Source organism: Ranitomeya imitator, chromosome 3, assembly GCF_032444005.1.
Source record: "Ranitomeya imitator isolate aRanImi1 chromosome 3, aRanImi1.pri, whole genome shotgun sequence".
Taxonomy (NCBI): domain Eukaryota; kingdom Metazoa; phylum Chordata; class Amphibia; order Anura; family Dendrobatidae; genus Ranitomeya; species Ranitomeya imitator.
In genome coordinates, this window is record NC_091284.1 from 531181680 (window position 1) to 531205191 (window position 23512).

Sequence of the window (23512 nt, forward strand, 5' to 3'; positions counted from 1 at the left end):
AAAGGATTACCCATTTTAAGGATCGGTGAGTGCTATTGCCTTCTTTTTTTCTATGGACATGGTATGATCTACAGTATGCCTTTGCTAAAGATTTACTGTGAAGGAAAACAGTAAACATTTTTGAACAGAGTCTAGGAGACTATGGTTGGTGCTGCCCATATAGTTTAGCATCAATAGATTAAGAAACTGCCAGACTATTAAAAAGTGTTATTAAGAAGATGGTTGGCTATATTGGTCACTGATAGTTTTCATTAAATGTATATTTGTACATTTTGAGTTGTTTGGTTATTATTCCCACTTAAAAGAAACTTAACAACTGGGATGGAAATATGTTAGCTTTTTATTTATTTGCATACTAATTATGCACACATAGTTGTCCCATAATTCTGCACACATAGATATTCTCCTAAGAAAGACAAAACCTCACTTTTACTTTCAAGGGCTAGTTTCACATTTGCGTTAGAACCCGCAGCGTTTAATTCGCATCCGCAAGTGCAGGAAAAAAGCATATATAACACGTACAAACGCAGCGTTTTTTAGACGCTTGCGGGAACACATGTGCAGCGCCCCAGAGTCCTGGTTCATTGCAGTAATGTTATTCTTCCACCAGGGGGAGTGATGTTACGTCTGAGGGCAATGAAGGAGATCTTCTGCCCAGGTATCGCAACCACACAACACATTTCACACTCCAGCCACCAGGGGGAGCAAAGGGTCTATTTACTAGGCCACTCCTCACAGTTAGGTAAAACTGGTAGTTGGAGGGAAAGTTAGAGAGTTCCTGGCTGGGAACTGACATGGAAAGGTCTCCAGGTCGAGCTGGCTGGAGTGATCTCCAGTTAGATCCAGACTGCGGTCTGAGGAGGACGAGGGTCCATGGAGCTGCACCTGCCCCACGTGCGGCCGCATCCTAAGAAAGAGATATAGAAGAGAAGTGTATTGCAGTGAGTGAGAAACGAAGGCATAGCAACAAGTGGATACCAGAGAGGAGGGTGGCCGAAAGAAGCTGCATCCTTCGCCAGGCGCCCCAGAGCAAGCGCCGACGTCAGAGACACCAGTCCCAGCAACGAATCACATGACCAGACCAGAAACCACAGCGAATACACGCAATGATAACCAGCCCGCCCATACGTCGCACCGAGCCAGTGCTCCAGGGAAGACGCAAGCATAGCCATCTCCATGGCAACCACCCCTCTCGAAAAGCAGCGATATGACAGGCAGGGAGCCCAGGGAGAAAAATAAAATACAAACCATATAGGCAAAAAGCTATAAATAACGAGTAAAGCACCTCCATCAGCTCTCTGGCTGCCAAATCACGACCTTCCGTAAAAAGAGAGAGAGAAAAAGGAAAAAAAGAGAAAATAATTATAATAAAAACAAATACAAATGAAGCAAAATACACAAAACAGCACTAGATTAAAACATACATGGAATAGAGCATGCACACTGTGTCAAGAGGGAGAATCCTAGATACCTAAACACTCATATCAGACTAACCGCAGCACATCAAACTCTTGAGATAATTATGTCGTACAAATCTGCAGATTATAGTCTAAATTAAGCCCTTTGGGCTGCAGTGTTTCCAAAGTTGAAATCCACCTTAATTCTTTTTGTTTCAATTTAAGATTCCTATCACCCCCTCTCCTCAGTGCCGGGACCCCATCGATTACTCTAAAACGCAACTGGTTAACAGAGTGTCTACACTCACTAAAATGCTTAGGGATTGGTAGGTCAGTTAAATTCGTACGTATCGTGCTCTTGTGTTTGCTTATTCGTTGTCTCACTTCCATTGTCGTTTCCCCGACATACATTAGTCCACATGGACAGACTATTAGGTACACAACAAATTTTGACGAGCACGTATAACGTTCCTAAATTAAAAATTTCCTACCGATATGTGGGTGACAAAAACTGTCGCCCTTAAGCATATTCCCGCAACAAGCACAATTGAGACAGGGGAAGTTGCCCATCCGAGGGGGGCACAAAGTCCTCTGGACGGCAACTCTCCCGGCCCCAATATCTGATTTGACCAATAGATCTTTAAGATTACGTCCTCGTCTGTAAGAGAGAATAGGGCGTGAGCAAAAATCTTGAATCTGAGGCAAACCCTTATGCAAAATCCCCCAATGTTTATTAAGGATATTAGCAATACCATTACTCGCCGGGCAGTAGGTGAACACAAATGGTACACGTTTTTGTTTGTCTCTCTTGTGGCGTTGTACATCGTCCTCAGTCAATCTAGCGCCTTATCTCTATGACCCATAACCTTCACCTGTGGGTACCCCCTCCGTACGAATTTGTCACACATTTCGTCCAGTCTTTTATCACAAACCTCTGTATCAGTAACTATCCTTCGTACCCGGATAAGCTGACTCCAGGGTAACGAGTCCATCATGCGTCTGGAATGGTAGCTATCATAGCATAAAAGGCTGTTCCTGTCAGTTGCCTTTGTAAACAAATCAGTGCAAAGTTTATCATTCTGTTTATAGACCGTGGTGTCTAAAAACTGTACCCTATCGACTGAACAGGTCATAGTGAACTTCAATTCCGGATGTATATTATTAAGTTCTGTCAAAAAATCAAGGAGGTCCTCATGGGTACCCTCCCAAACACAAAAAATATCATCGATGTAGCGCCACCAGGCCCGGACGTGTCGCCAGAAGATGGATCTGTACATGTGTTGGTCCTCGAGTACCGCCATATAGAGATGTTGGCATACGTGGGGGCCACATTAGACACCATGGTGGTACCCCTTAACTGCTGGTAGTAATCATCCCCAAAGAGGAAAAAATTCCTCCTGAGGATGAACTCCAGCAGTGTGAGGACCAACCGTGCACAATCCGGCGACACATCCGAGCCCGACAGCGCCACACCGACGGCATCCAGACCCCTCTCATGTTCGATGGAGGTGTACAATGACACAATATCAAATGATACCAAAAAGGTTGAAGCACACACAGAGACAGTATTAAGTTTCTCTAGAAAATCATTTGTATCACGAATGTAGGAACCGGCAGAAGTGGAAAAAACCCGTAGAATCTTATCCAAAAAAATAGAAACTTTGTTACACATGGAACCCCGGCCCGATACAATAGGGCGTCCGGGGGGATTTGACAAATCCTTGTGTATCTTTGGCAATGTATACAGGACAGGAGTAATTGGTGCATTAACAAATAAAAATTCAGACAGCTTCTGATCGATGAGTCCATTATTTAAGGAGTCATCGATCAGAAGCTGTAATTCCCTCTGTAAACCAACAGTCGGATCACATTTAAGTTTCTTATACACCGCAGTATCTGATAATTGTGTCATAATCTCTGCCCTATATTTCACAGTATCCATTATTACCACTGCACCGCCTTTATCGGCAGGTTTCACCGTAAGTGCAGTGTTATTTGAAAGGCGATCTAACGCTTGTCTTTCAGCCCTGGACAGGTTATTAAATCCATCATTACAAAACCGCTCCCTCAATTTCTTGATGTCCCTCTCCACCAAAGTAATGTATGACTCGACAAACTGGTTTTTAACGTGGGGTTGAAAAGAGCTTTTGTTGAATAAACCAGCTCCTTTAAGTGTAAAACCTCCCACCACCACATCCGTTGGTTCATCGACATTCAACTGTACCTCTGAAAAATAAGAGGTTAATCGCAGCCTTCTATAGAAGGCAAACAAGTCACACTCAATCTGGAACCAGTCAGGAGAGTTTTTCGGACAAAACGACAAGCCTTTAGACAACATATCATACTCGATATTAGTCAACTGGGTAGATGATATATTTACCACCAGTTCATTGCGGTTTAATTCATTTTCCGTCGTTCGTCCATGTTCCGTGTTCTCATGGGGGATTTGTGGAATTTCCTCCGTTCTCTGCTCGAACCGCCATCTTTTATGTTTCCTCCCGCCTCTCCGGTTCCTCCTTTTGCTGTCGTTGCGGCCACCTGTCTGACCCCTAAAAAACTCAAGGAGGAAGAAGAAGCCCCCAAATTAGAGTCATCAGTTGAGTCAGAGTCTGCTGTTGTAAAGCCAAATCTTTGTGGGTCCCTTTCCTGCGGTCTCTTTCTCCTCTTTTGCTGAAGAGGTCTAGACCTCCTGTTATTAAACGATAATTGTGTCCCCGGATGCCAGGAAAAGATCCGTCCTGACTTATAGTCCTCCATATCCTGGAACCATTTAGATCTTTTTGTTTTCTCGATATCACTCCGGAATTTTACAAGATTCTCCTCCAATTTATTCCTGTATGATGCCAGCTCAGGCACAGGCATTAGAACAGTCAATTGTTGCTCCAGTTCCAACACAGACAATTTAATAAGCTCCATCTCCTTACGGAGAAATTCTATATTCAGGAGCATCAGATCAAACGAATATTTGTTAGTGATGGACTCAAATTTGTTACAAAATTGAGCATTATCAACCATCAGAGTGGGACGTAAATGTGGACGTAAGCCGCGAGGAATTCTACGGGCTTTATAATACTCAGTGAGTGTAGTCACATGTAGCTCAAAGGAGATCAACCTCCTTGATTCACTCTCATGCTTTTTACATACCATGTCTGCAGTTGGTTTGCTTAAAAAAGTATTGTCATTAGAAGTACCAGATAGGATCCGTATTGCGTCCTCCTCCGTGTATGAGAAAATTGGGGCAGTATCCAGTTCACCCACCTCTGGAATAGATATTGGCTCCATAGCCATAGTCCGGTGCACGTTGGTTAGGATCCACAATAGAACTGTGCAAAGAAGTCAACCATCAGCACTCAGACAGGAGATGCACGCTCCAAAGTCCAAGGATCCAATCGGACAAAAACGTATATAGAAAAGGAAGAGCAGCATCCATACCAGGTGATGATTATCCAAAAATAGTCTTTATTCTGCCATGGTAAAATACAACGTTTCGGCCTGGTTGGCCTTTGTTAAGTATACTCAGTATCAAAAATGGCCATCTTAAATAGTGTGGAGCTCACATGAGCACCAATCACCATCTAGGGGCGGCCTTTATTAAATATACATCTAATATGCTTAAATATCTATTGCCATATACATATATAGTCAATAACAACTAGACATCATCATTACTACCCATATCATATGAAACTATGTACACAAAAGGGCATAAAACTCAAAATTACATACATAAACAAACATCACAAAGGTGCACAGTCCAATGGTTGTACTTGTTGTCTGGTTACTATGGCGGCATCTCCACCAATCACGTAATATCCACGGGCCAGTCCCCTTTATCCTCCAATCACCGTAGGCTAGGAAAAAGAGCGCACAAAATGAATCTACCCAATCACATCAAAAAGAAAAGAAGAAACAAACCGAACTCAAGCCCAAATCAATTGATAAATATTTATTTAAGGGGTAGAGTACACCATGTGGTAGGGGGGAAGAAACCAAATAAAAAGCACTAAAACCAGGAGACGAAAAATATTTAGACAAAGAATGTATAAAAATGGCTACACAAAATAAGAAAGACCAAAAAAAATGTGGGTAAGTAATGGGATATTGCTACATGTATATAAATAAATAAATAAATATATATATATATATACATGTACATACACGCGGTACAAAAATTATTATATATGTAAAAAATGGCCTAATGAGTAAAAGTGCATGTGCAAAGATAGTATATACTATTGAAAAATACTAGAAGACCACTTATAAAATAAAGTGCATATAGTACTAATTGTTAGAACATGGGCGTGTATGTATAAGTGCAATACAAAAAAGTGCAGGTGAGCAGCCACTAAGAGAAAAGAAATAACCAGATCTAGGTAGATGCGCTGAAGTATTGGTAAGTATACAAATCAATTCAGGAAATATTCAAAAATCCAGGAGACGATCCCTCATTTATTCAGGTAGTTGCGGCTCTGGTTATTGCGTTATTACCACACTGTTTGAATATTTCCTGAATTGATTTGTATACTTACCAATACTTCAGCGCATCTACCTAGATCTGGTTATTTCTTTTCTCTTAGTGGCTGCTCACCTGCACTTTTTTGTATTGCACTTATACATACACGCCCATGTTCTAACAATTAGTACTATATGCACTTTATTTTATAAGTGGTCTTCTAGTATTTTTCAATAGTATATACTATCTTTGCACATGCACTTTTACTCATTAGGCCATTTTTTACATATATAATAATTTTTGTACCGCGTGTATGTACATGTATATATATATATATATTTATTTATTTATTTATATACATGTAACAATATCCCATTACTTACCCACATTTTTTTTGGTCTTTCTTATTTTGTGTAGCCATTTTTATACATTCTTTGTCTAAATATTTTTCGTCTCCTGGTTTTAGTGCTTTTCATTTGGTTTCTTCCCCCCTACCACATGGTGTACTCTACCCCTTAAATAAATATTTATCAATTGATTTGGGCTTGAGTTCGGTTTGTTTCTTCTTTTCTTTTTGTATATATATCTCCGAATTGTCCACAATTCTTGTCCATATGGGATACAGATCAGGCACAATTACATAGTGCATACAGTTGGATATTCTGTTTCATTTTTTTAATCTATTTATTATGTATACCCTGCCTTGAGATCTACATCCAATCACATCAAAGTATGCAGGGCTTAATTTAGACTATAATCTGCAGATTTGTACGACATAATTAGGCTACGTTCACATTAGCGTTACGCTAATGTGCGTCGCTGTTGCGTCGGCGACGCAGCGGCGACGCAGCGGCGACGCGCCCCTATGTTTAACATAGGGGACGCGTGCGTTGTTTTGGTGGCGTTTTTCGCCACGTGCGTCGTTTCTGACACTAGCGTCGGACGCAAGAAAACGCTACATGTAGCATTTTCTGTGCGTCCGATTTTCATCAAAAACGACGCACGCGTCGCAAAACGCGCGTTTGCGCGCGTTTTTCCGTGCGTCGCCGCTGCGTCGCCGACGCAACGGCGACGCGACGCTAATGTGAACGTAGACTTAGTCTGATATGAGTGTTTAGGTATCTAGGATTCTCCCTCTTGACACAGTGTGCGTGCTCTATTCCGTGTATGTTTTAATCTAGTGCTGTTTTGTGTATTTTGCTTCATTTGTATTTGTTTTTATTATAATTTTTTTCTCTTTTTTTCCTTTTTCTCTCTCTCTTTTTACGGAAGGTCGTGATTTGGCAGCCAGAGAGCTGATGGAGGTGCTTTACTCGTTATTTATAGCTTTTTGCCTATATGGTTTGTATTTTATTTTTCTCCCTGGGCTCCCTGCCTGTCATATCGCTGCTTTTTGAGAGTGGTGGTTGCTATGGAGATGGCTAGGCTTGCGTCTTCCCTGGAGCACTGGCTCGGTGCAACGTATGGGCGGGCTGGTAATCATTGCGTGTATTCGCTGTGGTTTCTGGTTTGGTCATGTGATTCGTTGCTGGGTCTGGTGTCTCCGACATCGGCGCTTGCTCTGGGGCGCCTGGCGCTTGCGCGCTTGGCGGCGCTAGGGGGCGGTCGGCTGATCATCCCTGTGGTGTGCCCTACGCGTGCGCGCCGGCGCTCTATGACGTCTGGGGCGGTCGGGTGATCGTCGCTGCAGTGTGCCGTGCGCATGCGCCGGCGTTCTATGGCGATTGCACGCATCCCTGCATACTTTGATGTGATTGGGTAGATTCATTTTGTGCACTCTTTTTCCTAGCCTACGGTGATTGGAGGATAAAGGGGACTGGCCCGTGGATATTACGTTATTGGTGGAGATGCCGCCATAGTAACCAGACAACAAGTACAACCATTGGACTGTGCACCTTTGTGATGTTTGTTTATGTATGTAATTTTGAGTTTTATGCCCTTTTGTGTACATAGTTTCATATGATATGGGTAGTAATGATGATGTCTAGTTGTTATTGACTATATATGTATATGACAATAGATATTTAAGCATATTAGATGTATATTTAATAAAGGCCGCCCCTAGATGGTGATTGGTGCTCATGTGAGCTCCACACTATTTAAGATGGCCATTTTTGATACTGAGTATACTTGACAAAGGCCAACCAGACCGAAACGTTGTATTTTACCATGGCAGAATAAAGACTATTTTTGGATAATCATCACCTGGTATGGATGCTGCTCTTCCTTTTCTATATACGTTTTTGTCTGATTGGATCCTTGGACTTTGGAGCATGCATCCCCTGTCTGAGTGCTGATGGTTGACTTCTTTGCACAGTGCTTCACCATTCTAATCACAGCGACATCTGTGACTGACATATGCCCTCATGGCCTCACTACGCCTCCGTGCGCATTCTGGAAAGCACAAACAGCGCCCCCTAGCTGTAACAGGGGTCACTACCTCACAGAGGGTTAGGGAGAACTTACTATTTGCTAAACCGGAGAAGTGTTCGTGTTTTGCTGAAGAATTGTCCTTTCTTGGGGTGATTTTGTCTGCTGAGGGGTTTCGCATGGACCCTAGGAAGGTACAGGCTATTGTGGATTGGGTGCAACCCAGAGATCTCAAGGGTCTTCAGCGTTTTCTGGGTATCGCTAATTATTATAGAAAATACATTAAGGGATTTTCTCAGGTGGTCAAACCCCTCGCGGATTTAACTCTTAAGGGAGCTAATTATTATTATTATTTATTTATATAGCACCATTGATTCCATGGTGCTGTATGTTACGACTGCAACTGCAGGTGCGGCCTAGCCGATGCCTCTATGTCGCCAGACCATGACGACGGGGTGAGCGTCCCAAGTGGGAACGGAATGTAGACACACTGGACTACATAGAGTATCCTGGACCTACTCAGACTAGGGAAGGGCAGCGAGCAGGGTTGGTAGCAGCTGAGCATGTGGTCAAGATGGTGATATGCAGAACTAGATTACACTGCACAACTTCAGGTATGAAGAAACAAAGTTTTTAAATGAAAACACAGTATATAAACAAAACTTATTGATGCCAGGATCCCGATTCCGTACATCAAGGAAGGGTACACATCTCAGAATAACAGACGAAGGCAGGAGGACATCACGGGTTAATCCAGTCCAGGGTTATCTGGCACGGGCATATTAGGATGGCCTCTCTCTCAGTCCTCAGGTGCAGCACAGGCTCAGCAGGAGAACATCAGAAACCGAACTCGGACAGACGTAATCACAGGGTGGACCCCAGGGAACCGATGGAACACACTCGGTCACAAGCTGGACATCAAGACATAGGTTGGACATCAGGACACAGGCTGGACTTCAGGATATCGGACTCAGATTGGACATCAGGTCATTGGACACAGGCTGGACCTCAGAACATAGGCTGGACATCAGGACACAGGCAGGATGTTAGGACACAGGCTGAACATCAGAACATCAGACACGGGCAGGACATCAGGACACAGGCAGGACATCGGAATATCAGGACACAGGATAGACATCTGGGACACTGGCGTGGCAGCCCAGGTCATTGTCTACATCAGGACATCAGGGACACCGGGTAGACATCTGGGACACTGGCATGGCAGCCCAGGTCATCGGCTACATCAGGACAACAGGGACACCAGATAGACATCTGGGACACCGGCGTGGCAGCCCAGGTAATCAGTTACATCAGGACATCAGGGACACTGGATAGACATCTGGGACACTGGCGTGGCAGCCCAGGTCTTCGGCTGGGACACAGATGGCACAGGACCAGGCAGCGGTGGTCATCAGGTTCCTAGCTACGGCCGTCAGGTTCCAGACATCGGACCTAGGAAGGAACTCAAGAGGGATGGTGCAAGTTTCAGTCCCGTAGAAGCGCCATATCGGGCGGGAAACAGCCGTCGCCGGTACCTTCACACTCTTTTCTCAGCACACCCACGAGCCATGAAGGTTTTTAAAGTGCTTGACTAAAGGATTACCCATTTTAAGGATCGGTGAGTGCTATTGCCTTCTTTTTTTCTATGGACATGGTATGATCTACAGTATGCCTTTGCTAAAGATTTACTGTGAAGGAAAACAGTAAACATTTTTGAACAGAGTCTAGGAGACTATGGTTGGTGCTGCCCATATAGTTTAGCATCAATAGATTAAGAAACTGCCAGACTATTAAAAAGTGTTATTAAGAAGATGGTTGGCTATATTGGTCACTGATAGTTTTCATTAAATGTATATTTGTACATTTTGAGTTGTTTGGTTATTATTCCCACTTAAAAGAAACTTAACAACTGGGATGGAAATATGTTAGCTTTTTATTTATTTGCATACTAATTATGCACACATAGTTGTCCCATAATTCTGCACACATAGATATTCTCCTAAGAAAGACAAAACCTCACTTTTACTTTCAAGGGCTAGTTTCACATTTGCGTTAGAACCCGCAGCGTTTAATTCGCATCCGCAAGTGCAGGAAAAAAGCATATATAACACGTACAAACGCAGCGTTTTTTAGACGCTTGCGGGAACACATGTGCAGCGCCCCAGAGTCCTGGTTCATTGCAGTAATGTTATTCTTCCACCAGGGGGAGTGATGTTACGTCTGAGGGCAATGAAGGAGATCTTCTGCCCAGGTATCGCAACCACACAACACATTTCACACTCCAGCCACCAGGGGGAGCAAAGGGTCTATTTACTAGGCCACTCCTCACAGTTAGGTAAAACTGGTAGTTGGAGGGAAAGTTAGAGAGTTCCTGGCTGGGAACTGACATGGAAAGGTCTCCAGGTCGAGCTGGCTGGAGTGATCTCCAGTTAGATCCAGACTGCGGTCTGAGGAGGACGAGGGTCCATGGAGCTGCACCTGCCCCACGTGCGGCCGCATCCTAAGAAAGAGATATAGAAGAGAAGTGTATTGCAGTGAGTGAGAAACGAAGGCATAGCAACAAGTGGATACCAGAGAGGAGGGTGGCCGAAAGAAGCTGCATCCTTCTGGTGCGCGGTCCAGTAGCTGGAATACCAAGGGAGTAAGTGCTCTACGCCTTGCTTCAGAGACCGGCAGGGCAGGTGATTCCAAGTTGCCTGTCCGCCCTTTATTCACAGGAGGCAAGGTGGCAACCTTAAAGAGGCCGGAGCGTCTCTAGAGTCCCTAACCAAAGTCTCAAGTCACCGGTCATACGTGTTTTGTTCTATCCGACTACGGGGAAAGTGAGAGGAGTAACAACAATGAGGACCTTATTGGAGCTTATGCAAGTAGGGACCTACAGTGTTACTATGCGCATAGGAAGGCTACTGAATTCCACCTGGATAAGGGGATTCTGGATTTGCCTTCAGACCGGCCGGACTCTGCCTACCCTGTGGTCCCTACCCTGGACTGTGGATGCTGAAGCCTTCAGTAAAGGTAAAGAGACTGCAACCTTGTGTCCTCATTATTCACTGCGCCTTACATCATCCACCATCTACACTCTGGGAAGCCCTGGGGACATACTTCACCTGTGGGAAGGTATACCATCTAGCTGCCATCACATCACCAAAGCGGACCCCTAAGCAGCGTCGGTCACCCTGACCGAATACCACAGGTGGCGTCACGAACACTATCCCTTTAAAGACCTTTCCCCCATTTCATCAACGGAACTCCCGAGGGCCACGGACCGGGTCAGCCACCGTGACATCCCCACTGAGAACCGAAGGGGCCCGGCTCAGAGTACCCCATAGCCCTTGGGGGAGCTCCACATGCGGTTAAAAAAAACTGCGTTTGCACGCTTTTCTATGCATTTTTTCCTGCGTTTGCATTTTTGGTGAGCATGGTGACAAATTTTACAGGAGAAAAATCTAGATAACCAGACACCGCCAATGTGACTACAGAGGGCATGTATTATGGGATATCTCTATATAGACCCTTGAACAGCTGAAATCTTCAGATTTTGCTCCTGTATCCTGTGTCATGATGGATCTTCGCATGGAGAGCTTTTATTTCAACCTGGATTTAAGCATCGAGCTGTTTCTTGCCTGTGCGTTTGCTTGGGAGTGAGACAGAAATTGCGAAAGATGGAGAAGGAGACGTCGTAGGCATTTTTGGAGACACCCCATTATTGAACTACGTAAGAGACGTGGGGCCTATCACATGCTGTATGGCGAGCTTAATGCCAACCCGGACAAATTCCCAGAATATACAAGGATGTCGCAAGACTCGTTACGGGATTTGCTTGCTCGTGTCCAAGGAGCCATATGGCGACAGGACACCCAGCTCCGTAGAGCGATTCCAGCAGATGAACGTCTGCTGGTTACATTAAGGTACGTAAGAAATCTAAACCAATGGCAGTGCTAATTTTGGCTCTTCTGACATGTATTTTTTTGGTATTTTCCTTTATATCTTTAGCATAACAACACCATAAATAGAATTGATTGTAATTTTTTTTTTTAATTATTTTCTTCCAGATTTCTGGCAACCGGAGAGAGTTTATCATCTCTCCACTTCCAATACCAGCTTGGAATATCCACCCTGTCTGGAATAGTTGCGGACACCTGCTGGGCTTTGTGGAATGTACTCCGGGATGAGTTTATACCCTACCCACCTTGGACATGTGGATTGGAATTGCGGAAAAATTCTGGAGTGTGTGTGATTTCCCCAACTGTATGGGAGCGGTGGATGGAAAGCACATCCGCATTATCAAACCAGCCAGAACAGGATCGGAGTACTTCAATTATAAAAAATATTTTTCTGTGGTGCTCATGGCAATAGCCGATGCGAACTGTCGCTTCATCGCCGTGGATATTGGAGCTTTTGGCCGTGGCAACGATTCCCAGACTTTTAAGAACTCTGATATGGGCCACCGAGTGTATGGCAAAAAATTTAATTTTCCACGGCCACGACCTCTCCCCCACACTCAAGGTCCACCGATGCCATTTGTTATGGTTGGTGATGAGGCCTTTCAAATGTGTGAAAACCTACTGAAGCCATATTCCAGTCGGAACCACACTAAAAGGATTTTTAACTACAGACTGACCAGGGCCCGAAGAACGGTAGAGTGTACCTTTGGGATTCTAGTCTCAAAATGGCACATTCTTGCAACAGTAATTAATCTAAAAATGGAGACAGTCGATGAGGTGTGTTATGGACCTGGTGGTTAGGAGCACCCGGCACGACCTGATAGTTAAACTGACACAGGACAAGATCTGGGATGTGGGAGCTCTGCTGACCGCAACCCCTAATCCTATCACAACAACTAGAAATAGCCGTGGAGCGTTCCTGACTCTCCCTAGATGCCTCTTCACAGCCTAAGAGCTAGCTAGCCCTAGAGATAGAAAATAAAGCCTACCTTGCCTCAGAGAAATTCCCCAAAGGAAAAGGCAGCCCCCCACATATATTGAAACAGGAACACATGGGCTACTTGCACAGTGAACAAGTCTGTATGATCATGTTCACACACCACCAAGAAACCTGAAGACACAAAAGAGAATAGTGAAACCAAAAACACTCAGTTTGAAAAAATGTTGCAGTAATCCGCAAGTGCTAGTAAAAGATGTAAAAAACAGGGTATTTAATTGGTTTCACTATTCTCTTTTGTGTCTTCAGGTTTCTTGGTGGTGTGTGAACATGATCATACAGACTTGTTCACTGTGCAAGTAGCCCATGTGTTCCTGTTTCCATAATTGTTCTCTTGTGTCTACAAGACTGGGGAGTTCCACCACTCCTCTTGGGCTATCTGCACAAAAGCTGTTCTACCCTGTATGCACACATGGATTTTTCCTCTCTGAACCCTGTTCACACAGGTTATATACAGATGATCAGGTTTTTAAATACATCAGATAGGGATTGCATACATTAGTTAGGACTGCTCTGATAAGGGTATACCGTGAAGATTGGTAGAGCAGCTTAGTATACATTTTTTGCAAAAAACGTATCAACCAAATACCCTGTTTTTTACATCTTTTACTAGCACTTGCGGATTACTGCAACATTTTTTCAAACTGAGTGTTTTTGGTTTCACTATTCTCTTTTGTGTCTTCAGGTTTCTTGGTGGTGTGTGAACATGATCATACAGACTTGTTCACTGTGCAAGTAGCCCATGTGTTCCTGTTTCCATAATTGTTCTCTTGTGTCTACAAGACTGGGGAGTTCCACCACTCCTCTTGGGCTATCTGCACAAAAGCTGTTCTACCCTGTATGCACACATGGATTTTTCCTCTCTGAACCCTGTTCACACAGGTTATATACAGATGATCAGGTTTTTAAATACATCAGATAGGGATTGCATACATTAGTTAGGACTGCTCTGATAAGGGTATACCGTGAAGATTGGTAGAGCAGCTTAGTATACATTTTTTGCAAAAAACGTATCAACCAAATACCCTGTTTTTTACATCTTTTACTAGCACTTGCGGATTACTGCAACATTTTTTCAAACTGAGTGTTTTTGGTTTCACTATTCTCTTTTGTGTCTTCAGGTTTCTTGGTGGTGTGTGAACATGATCATACAGACTTGTTCACTGTGCAAGTAGCCCATGTGTTCCTGTTTCCATAATTGTTCTCTTGTGTCTACAAGACTGGGGAGTTCCACCACTCCTCTTGGGCTATCTGCACAAAAGCTGTTCTACCCTGTATGCACACATGGATTTTTCCTCTCTGAACCCTGTTCACACAGGTTATATACAGATGATCAGGTTTTTAAATACATCAGATAGGGATTGCATACATTAGTTAGGACTGCTCTGATAAGGGTATACCGTGAAGATTGGTAGAGCAGCTTAGTATACATTTTTTGCAAAAAACGTATCAACCAAATACCCTGTTTTTTACATCTTTTACTAGCACTTGCGGATTACTGCAACATTTTTTCAAACTGAGTGTTTTTGGTTTCACTATTCTCTTTTGTGTCTTCAGGTTTCTTGGTGGTGTGTGAACATGATCATACAGACTTGTTCACTGTGCAAGTAGCCCATGTGTTCCTGTTTCCATAATTGTTCTCTTGTGTCTACAAGACTGGGGAGTTCCACCACTCCTCTTGGGCTATCTGCACAAAAGCTGTTCTACCCTGTATGCACACATGGATTTTTCCTCTCTGAACCCTGTTCACACAGGTTATATACAGATGATCAGGTTTTTAAATACATCAGATAGGGATTGCATACATTAGTTAGGACTGCTCTGATAAGGGTATACCGTGAAGATTGGTAGAGCAGCTTAGTATACATTTTTTGCAAAAAACGTATCAACCAAATACCCTGTTTTTTACATCTTTTACTAGCACTTGCGGATTACTGCAACATTTTTTCAAACTGAGTGTTTTTGGTTTCACTATTCTCTTTTGTGTCTTCAGGTTTCTTGGTGGTGTGTGAACATGATCATACAGACTTGTTCACTGTGCAAGTAGCCCATGTGTTCCTGTTTCCATAATTGTTCTCTTGTGTCTACAAGACTGGGGAGTTCCACCACTCCTCTTGGGCTATCTGCACAAAAGCTGTTCTACCCTGTATGCACACATGGATTTTTCCTCTCTGAACCCTGTTCACACAGGTTATATACAGATGATCAGGTTTTTAAATACATCAGATAGGGATTGCATACATTAGTTAGGACTGCTCTGATAAGGGTATACCGTGAAGATTGGTAGAGCAGCTTAGTATACATTTTTTGCAAAAAACGTATCAACCAAATACCCTGTTTTTTACATCTTTTACTAGCACTTGCGGATTACTGCAACATTTTTTCAAACTGAGTGTTTTTGGTTTCACTATTCTCTTTTGTGTCTTCAGGTTTCTTGGTGGTGTGTGAACATGATCATACAGACTTGTTCACTGTGCAAGTAGCCCATGTGTTCCTGTTTCCATAATTGTTCTCTTGTGTCTACAAGACTGGGGAGTTCCACCACTCCTCTTGGGCTATCTGCACAAAAGCTGTTCTACCCTGTATGCACACATGGATTTTTCCTCTCTGAACCCTGTTCACACAGGTTATATACAGATGATCAGGTTTTTAAATACATCAGATAGGGATTGCATACATTAGTTAGGACTGCTCTGATAAGGGTATACCGTGAAGATTGGTAGAGCAGCTTAGTATACATTTTTTGCAAAAAACGTATCAACCAAATACCCTGTTTTTTACATCTTTTACTAGCACTTGCGGATTACTGCAACATTTTTTCAAACTGAGTGTTTTTGGTTTCACTATTCTCTTTTGTGTCTTCAGGTTTCTTGGTGGTGTGTGAACATGATCATACAGACTTGTTCACTGTGCAAGTAGCCCATGTGTTCCTGTTTCCATAATTGTTCTCTTGTGTCTACAAGACTGGGGAGTTCCACCACTCCTCTTGGGCTATCTGCACAAAAGCTGTTCTACCCTGTATGCACACATGGATTTTTCCTCTCTGAACCCTGTTCACACAGGTTATATACAGATGATCAGGTTTTTAAATACATCAGATAGGGATTGCATACATTAGTTAGGACTGCTCTGATAAGGGTATACCGTGAAGATTGGTAGAGCAGCTTAGTATACATTTTTTGCAAAAAACGTATCAACCAAATACCCTGTTTTTTACATCTTTTACTAGCACTTGCGGATTACTGCAACATTTTTTCAAACTGAGTGTTTTTGGTTTCACTATTCTCTTTTGTGTCTTCAGGTTTCTTGGTGGTGTGTGAACATGATCATACAGACTTGTTCACTGTGCAAGTAGCCCATGTGTTCCTGTTTCCATAATTGTTCTCTTGTGTCTACAAGACTGGGGAGTTCCACCACTCCTCTTGGGCTATCTGCACAAAAGCTGTTCTACCCTGTATGCACACATGGATTTTTCCTCTCTGAACCCTGTTCACACAGGTTATATACAGATGATCAGGTTTTTAAATACATCAGATAGGGATTGCATACATTAGTTAGGACTGCTCTGATAAGGGTATACCGTGAAGATTGGTAGAGCAGCTTAGTATACATTTTTTGCAAAAAACGTATCAACCAAATACCCTGTTTTTTACATCTTTTACTAGCACTTGCGGATTACTGCAACATTTTTTCAAACTGAGTGTTTTTGGTTTCACTATTCTCTTTTGTGTCCCCACATATATTGACTGTGAGTAAAGATGAAAGTCACAAACGCAGAAATGAAACAGGTTTCAGCAAAGGGAGGCCAGACTTACTAAACAGACAGAGGATAGGAAAGGTATCTTTGCGGTCAGCACAAAAAACTACAAAAGACCACGCAGAGTGTGCAAAAAGACCTCCGCACCGACTAACGGTGCGGAGATGCCACTCTGCATCCCAGAGCTTCCAGCTAGTAAGGCAAAATCATGATATCCAGCTGGACAAGGCAACAATGAACAAATAATAACTGGCAGGAACTTAGCTTCTGCTGGAGTAGGCAGGTCACCAGAAAGATCCAAGAGCGAACTGAACAAATGCAGGAACAATGACAGCTGGCATGGAGTAATGATCTGAGTGGAGTTAAATAGAGCAGCCAAACAAAGGATAAATCACGTCACCTGTGGAAGGAACCTCAGAAGCAGCAGCTCCACTCACAGCCACCAGAGGGAGTCCATAGACAGAACTCGCCGAAGTACCATTCACGACCACAGGAGGGAGTTCGACAACAGAATTCACAACAGTACCCCCCCTTGAGGAGGGGTCACCGAACCCTCACCAGGGCCCCCAGGCCGATCAGGATGAGCCAAATGAAAGGCACGAACTAGATCGGCAGCATGAACATCAGAGGCAAAAACCCAGGAATTATCTTCCTGACGATAACCCTTCCACTTGACCAGGTACTGGAGTTTCCGTCTCGAAACACGAGAATCCAAAATCTTCTCCACCACATACTCCAACTCCCCCTCGACCAACACCGGGGCAGGAGGATCAACGGAGGGAACCATAGGCGCCACGTATCTCTGCAACAACGACCTATGGAATACATTATGGATGGCAAAAGAAGCTGGAAGGTCCAAACAAAATGACACAGGATTAAGAACTTCAGAAATCTTATATGGCCCAATGAAACGAGGCTTAAACTTAGGAGAGGAAACCTTCATAGGAACATGACGAGATGACAACCAAACCAAATCCCCAACACGAAGTCGGGGACCAACACAGCGCCGGCGGTTAGCGAAACGTTGAGCCTTCTCCTGGGACAATGTCAAATTGTCCACCACATGCGTCCAAATCTGCTGCAACCTGTCCACCACAGTATCCACACCAGGACAGTCCGAAGGCTCAACCTGCCCTGAAGAGAAACGAGGATGGAAACCAGAATTACAGAAAAAAGGAGAAACCAAAGTAGCCGAGCTGGCCCGATTATTAAGGGCGAACTCAGCCAAAGGCAAGAAGGACACCCAATCATCCTGATCAGGAGAAACAAAGCATCTCAGATATGTTTCCAAAGTCTGATTAGTTCGTTCGGTTTGGCCATTAGTCTGAGGATGGAAAGCCGAAGAAAAAGAAAAATCAATGCCGATCTTAGCACAAAAGGACCGCCAAAACCTCGAAACAAACTGGGAACCTCTGTCCGAGACGATGTTCTCCAGAATGCCATGCAAACGAACCACATGCTGGAAAAACAATGGCACCAAATCAGAGGAGGAAGGCAATTTAGACAAGGGTACCAAATGGACCATCTTAGAGAAGCGATCACAAACCACCCAAATGACCGACATCCTTTGAGAAACAGGGAGATCAGAAATAAAATCCATGGAAATATGCGTCCAGGGCCTCTTCGGGACCGGCAAGGGCAAAAGCAACCCACTGGCACAAGAACAGCAGGGCTTAGCCCGAGCACAAGTCCCACAGGACTGCACAAAAGAACGCACATCCCCTGACAAAGAAGGCCACCAAAAGGATCTAGCCACCAAATCTCTGGTACCAAAGATTCCAGGATGACCAGCCAACACCGAACAATGAACCTCACAGATAACTCTACTAGTCCATCTATCAGGGACAAACAGTTTCTCCGTTGGACAACGGTCAGGTCTATCAGCCTGAAACTTCTGCAGCACGCGCCGCAAATCAGGGGAGATGGCAGACAAAATTACCCCCTCTTTAAGAATACCCGCCGGCTCCGGAACACCCGGCGAGTCAGGCACAAAACTCCTTGACAGGGCATCAGCCTTCACATTCTTAGATCCCGGAAGGTATGAAACCACAAAATCAAAATGGGAGAAAAAGAGCGACCATCGAGCCTGTCTAGGATTCAACCGTTTGGCAGACTCGAGATAAGTCAAATTCTTGTGATCCGTCAAGACCACCACGCGATGTTTAGCTCCTTCAAGCCAATGTCGCCACTCCTCGAATGCCCACTTCATGGCCAACAACTCTCGATTGCCAACATCATAATTGCGCTCAGCAGGCGAGAATTTTCTAGAAAAGAAGGCACATGGTTTCATCACCGAGCCATCAGAACTTCTTTGCGACAAAACAGCCCCTGCTCCAATCTCAGAAGCATCAACCTCGACCTGAAAGGGGAGCGAAACATCTGGCTGGCACAACACAGGGGCAGAAGAAAAACGACGCTTCAACTCCTGAAAAGCCTCTACAGCCGCAGAGGACCAATTGACCACATCAGCACCTTTCTTGGTCAAATCAGTCAACGGTTTAGCAATACTAGAAAAATTAGCGATGAAGCGACGGTAAAAATTAGCAAAGCCCAGGAACTTCTGCAGGCTCTTCACAGATGTCGGCCGAGTCCAATCATAAATGGCCTTAACTTTAACAGGGTCCATCTCGATAGTAGAAGGGGAAAAAATGAACCCCAAAAATGAAACCTTCTGAACTCCAAAGAGACACTTTGACCCCTTCACAAACAAGGAATTCGCACGAAGGACCTGGAACACCATTCTGACCTGCTTCACATGAGACTCCCAATCATCCGAAAAGACCAAAATGTCATCCAAATATACAATCATGAACCTATCCAGGTACTCTCGGAAGATGTCATGCATAAAGGACTGAAACACAGATGGAGCATTAGAAAGCCCGAATGGCATAACCAGGTACTCAAAATGGCCCTCGGGCGTATTAAATGCTGTTTTCCATTCATCGCCCTGTTTAATTCGCACAAGATTATACGCCCCTCGAAGATCTATCTTGGTGAACTAACTAGCCCCCTTAATCCGAGCAAACAAATCAGACAGCACCGCCAAAGATACTGAAATTTGACTGTGATCTTATTGAGAAGGCGGTAATCAATACAAGGTCTCAAAGAGCCATCCTTCTTGGCCACAGAAAAGAACCCTGCTCCCAATGGTGATGACGACGGGCGAATATGACCCTTCTCCAAGGATTCCTTTATATAACTCCGCATAGCGGCGTGCTCTGGCACAGATAAATTAAACAGTCGGCCCTTAGGAAACTTACTACCAGGAATCAAATTAATAGCACAATCGCAATCCCTATGAGGAGGTAGGGCACCGGATTTGGGCTCTTCAAATACATCCCGGTAATCTGATAAAAACTCAGGGACCTCAGAAGAAGTGGAAGGCGAAATTGACAACAATGGAACATCACCATGTACCCCCTGACAACCCCAGCCGGACACAGACATAGATCTCCAATCCAACACTGGATTATGGACCTGTAGCCATGTCAACCCCAAAACGACCACATCATGCAGATTATGCAACACCAAAAAATGAATATCCTCCTGATGTGCAGGAGCCATGCACATGGTCAATTGAGTCCAGTACTGAGGCTTATTCTTGGCCAAAGGTGTAGCATCAATTCCTCTCAATGGAATAGGATACTGTAAGGGCTCCAAGAAAAAACCACAGCGCCTGGCAAACTCCAAGTCCATCAAATTCAGGGCAGCGCCTGAATCCACAAATGCCATAACAGAATAGGACGACAGAGAGCAAATCAGAGTAACGGACAAAAGAAATTTAGACTGTACCGTACCAATGGTGGCAGACCTAGCGAACCGCTTAGTGCGCTTAGGACAATCGGAGATAGCATGAGTGGATTCACCACAGTAAAAACACAGCCCATTCCGACGTCTGTGTTCTTGCCGTTCAGCTCTGGTCAAAGTCCTATCACACTGCATAGGCTCAGGCCTATGCTCAGAGAATACCGCCAAATGGTGCACAGCTTTGCGCTCACGCAAGCGCCGATCGATCTGAATGGCCAAGGACATAGACTCATTCAGACCAGCAGGCGTGGGAAATCCCACCATGACATCCTTAAGGGCTTCAGAAAGACCCTTTCTGAAAACTGCCGCCAGGGCACACTCATTCCACTGAGTAAGCACAGACCACTTTCTAAACTTCTGACAGTACACCTCCGCTTCATCCTGACCCTGACACAAAGCCAGCAAGATTTTCTCTGCCTGATCCACTGAATTTGGTTCATCATAAAGCAATCCAAGCGCCAGAAAAAATGCATCAACATCACGCAATGCAGGATCTCCTGGCGCAAGGGAAAATGCCCAGTCTTGAGGGTCACCACGCAACAAAGAAATAATGATTTTTACTTGTTGAACGGGGTCACCAGAGGAGCGGGGTTTCAAAGCTAGAAACAGTTTACAATTATTTTTGAAATTCAAGAACTTAGATCTATCCCCAGAAAATAAATCAGGAATAGGAATTCTAGGTTCTAACATCGGATTCTGAACCACAAAATCTTGAATGTTTTGTACCCTTGCAGTGAGATGATCCACACAAGAGGACAGACCTTGAATGTCCATATCTACACCTGTGTCCTGAACCACCCAAAGGTTTAGGGGAAAAGAAAGACAAAACACAGTGCAAAGAAAAAAAAAAGGTCTCAGAACTTTTCTTATCCCTCTATTGAGATGCATTAATACTTTGGGCCAGCTGTACTGTTATGGACCTGGTGGTTAGGAGCACCCGGCACGACCTGATAGTTAAACTGACACAGGACAAGATCTGGGATGTGGGAGCTCTGCTGACCGCAACCCCTAATCCTATCACAACAACTAGAAATAGCCGTGGAGCGTTCCTGACTCTCCCTAGACACCTCTTCACAGCCTAAGAGCTAGCTAGCCCTAGAGATAGAAAATAAAGCCTACCTTGCCTCAGAGAAATTCCCCAAAGGAAAAGGCAGCCCCCCACATATATTGACTGTGAGTAAAGATGAAAGTCACAAACGCAGAAATGAAACAGGTTTCAGCAAAGGGAGGCCAGACTTACTAAACAGACAGAGGATAGGAAAGGTATCTTTGCGGTCAGCACAAAAAACTACAAAAGACCACGCAGAGTGTGCAAAAAGACCTCCGCACCGACTAACGGTGCGGAGATGCCACTCTGCATCCCAGAGCTTCCAGCTAGTAAGGCAAAATCATGATATCCAGCTGGACAAGGCAACAATGAACAAATAATAACTGGCAGGAACTTAGCTTCTGCTGGAGTAGACAGGTCACCAGAAAGATCCAAGAGCGAACTGAACAAATGCAGGAACAATGACAGCTGGCATGGAGTAATGATCTGAGTGGAGTTAAATAGAGCAGCCAAACAAAGGATAAATCACGTCACCTGTGGAAGGAACCTCAGAAGCAGCAGCTCCACTCACAGCCACCAGAGGGAGTCCATGGACAGAACTCGCCGAAGTACCATTCACGACCACAGGAGGGAGTTCGACAACAGAATTCACAACAGAGGTGGTCAAAGCCTGTGTGGTTCTGCACAATTACATAATGGCTAAGGAGCGGCCCAACATTGAACTGGATGAACCAGTTGCACACCCACTGCCCGATTACCAGCATGACCTGCTTCGGTCAACTGCTGAAGTTGGCCACATGCGGGACCAATTTGCTGCCTTATTTGATTCAAATATTGGACGTGTGTCATGGCAGGACAATGTTGTGTAAATGTCCTGTTGGGATTTTATCTGTACCAGTTATTTTCTTAAATGTTACTAATATTTCTCGTTAATAAACTTTATTTTTTGGTATCTTGACCGTGTCTCCTATGTATTTCCTCTACAAACCAATGCTGCCATCACACTAGCAGTATTTGGTCACTATTTTACATCAGTATGTGTAATCCAAAACCAGGAGTGGTTGATAAATGCAGAAGTGGTGCATATGTTTCTATTACACTTTTCCTCTAATTGTTCCACTCCTGGTTTTGGCTATTCTGATGTAAAATACTGACCACATACTGCTAGTGTGACGGCAGCCAGGTTGTTAGTTGTAAGGTTGTTGACATCATTGCGTCCTTATTCTGTTCTGCAGTATCCATTGGACACAGACTGAAGAGACAATGGCTGTTTAATACAAAACAGATCTATACTCATCAAGTCAGGTGTCGTAAATAATGAATTCATGATGCACATATAACAGCCTTATGAATTCACTATTTCTGACACATGTCCAGGTGAGCATAGATATGCTTTGTATTATTATTATTGTTATCATTATTCATTTATATAGCACCATTAATACCATGGTGCTGTACATGATAAAGGGCTTGTATGACCGCCATCGTCCCTTCACTTTGTGTGAAATAGATTACGTACACATAAGAGAAAATGGAGGTTATACAAGGAAGTTCTCTACTCACCAGGTCAGGTGTCCTAACTAATGAGTTTGTGGACACCTGAGCTGTTGAGTATCATTCTGCATTGTATTGCCAATGCCACCATTTTCTCTTCAGTCTGCAACACTAGTCACAGACTAAGCAGAAGGAAGAGATTATGGACAAAATACAAATATAAATTTTTTGGCCCACCTCTTATC